This window comes from Durio zibethinus, chromosome 1 (genome assembly GCF_047325235.1).
Source record: "Durio zibethinus cultivar Kanyao isolate XHJ-2024 chromosome 1, ASM4732523v1, whole genome shotgun sequence".
NCBI classification, from domain to species: Eukaryota; Viridiplantae; Streptophyta; class Magnoliopsida; order Malvales; family Malvaceae; genus Durio; species Durio zibethinus.
In genome coordinates, this window is record NC_143162.1 from 31742843 (window position 1) to 31745228 (window position 2386).

Here is a 2386-nt window from a genome sequence, read left to right on the forward strand (position 1 = left end):
TCTCTAGGTGAAAAGATTTTTTTTAATACTACCAGTATATTTGTATATTTATAAAAAAATTTTTAATATAATAAAATATTTTTTTCTTATAAAATAACAAAAAATTAATTAATATATTAAAAAATAATAATATAAATAAGGAAAAAGGAAATTTTATCTAATGATGAGATTCTAAAAGTATTCCGAGTAGTGATGCTTTATGAAATCCCTAAGTGAGAAGATTTTTTTAAATATTACCAGTGTATTAGAATAGTTATAGAAAAACTTCAATACAATAAAATTTTTTTTCTTCAAAATTAAAAATAAAACAATTAATAAAATTTCTAATAATAAAAAAATAAAATGTGTGCATCATGTTATTATTTGCATTGCATGCATGATATAATTTTTACGAAAAGTAAATTCAGACCTTCGAGGATGATATCTTAGGTATTCTGAGAAACGATGCCTAAGAAATCTCTAGGTGAGAAAGAGTTCTTCTAATATTACCAACGTACTAGAGTATTTTGAGAATTATTTCAAGAAAAAAAATTTTAATTTATTTTTCTCAAATAAAATTTGAATAATAAATTTTTTAAAATAAAACCAAACAAACCAATTTTAAAACAAAATCAAAAAAATTATTTTTTCAAACATCGAGAATGAGACTATTTTTAATCAAAATCAAAGGATAACACGTAGTTAAGTGGTACCATTTTTAAACGGGCCCTAACCCAGACTGTTACGTAGATTCTAAAATTATCTTTTTAATAAATTTTAATTAATTTTAAGATTTCATTAAAAGAATATGTTTTAATAGGTGGTTAATCGCACCTAACCAAAAAAGATTGGTGGCAACTCCGTTATTTTTTTTATTTCATTTTCAAATTCGTCGAACGAACACAAAATCGTTACAATAACTTGGCAACTCCCCTGGGGATTGCTTTTTATTTTCGAGAGTCAGGCTAAAATTAACTACTTGTTATCCTCAAATTTTGATTTAAACAGTCTTAATCAATTTCTTAGATTTTTATTTTTCATTTTCAATAAAAAAGGTAAAAAAAAAAAACAAATCGAAAATGAAAAGCAAAAAAATTCACACACATTTCTTTTACTATGCCTCTTATGTTTTATTTTTTTATATATATTACTCTCAATAAATTAGGATATATTTGCACATAATGGCACGATACATCTCATGCATGAGCTCTACCTAGGCTCTATCCTTTATAGGAGGAAGTAAAGTACCTATTCCTCATGAGGTGATAACTCCGCAATGGCAAACGAAATACTTTTACTCGAATTGAACCCTTTTCGTTCATAGCTTGTAATGGGTGAGGATTGGGGTGCCTTACTAGTCCAACATAGATGACAGTGAGGAATAATTTGAGAACCTTTAGACACTGTCAATCCAAACCTAACATATAATAAGCTTAGAAAACCAGTCATATGTAGAGCCTTACCCATCTTCTTGTAGGAAATACCTAAGAATAAAAGTTGTGTATAATACAAAACAAAACAAACAAAAAAATCTCAAAACATAAAAAAAAACACTAAAAAATAAAAAAATGTATTTTTCTTAAACCATATCCTCACATTAACTCAATTTTGTTTCTTTTTTTTTTTTTGCATTAATCATATCATACAGTTTTGTATCGAGATATTTTCTCTAAGACATATTTCTCTCAAGAAGTTTTCATGGATCTCATAGAATTACATATTTACTCATCTTCAGTCAGTGTGCCATGTGAGTGGTATAATGAAGTTCATGTTTGATCGAAAGAAGCTCAACAAAAGAATAAAGATTATTTACCTATCGGTTATGTGCCTGAATTACCTAAAAAAGTGTATTTAGATCTCACATAGAATGATTTAGAAGACTTAGCCACCATTTGGGATCAGTTAAATGAAAAAAGAAAAGAAAGCTTTTGCAAGAAGTACAGACAAATTGCATCTCTCATTTCGGTAGTGATTGATGAACAGTTGATTAGAGTACTTATACAATTTTAAGATCCATCCTATAAATGCTTCACTTTTAATTAAGAAAATTTGATGCCAACTATTGAAGAGTATTCTATTTTGCTTGGAATAAAACTAAAATGTTCAAATAAAGTATTTACCTGAAAGTCAAAATGAGATTATCATAAAAAGTTAGCCAAGCTTATGGGGGTTAAAGTAGAAACCATTGATTCCTTTATGAAGCCTAAAGGTGAACATCTCGGCGTTCATTGGGATTTTCTTCAAAACTTCATTTATGGGCATTTAAATGATGATCAAGGTATGGTTGTGTTTGCTCTAGCATTGTATGGCATGATAATCTTTTCAAAAATTTTAGGTTACATTGAGATAACTGTGGTAGATTATTTTGAGCAAATTAAAACCCAAGCAATTAATCCCACTCTAATAG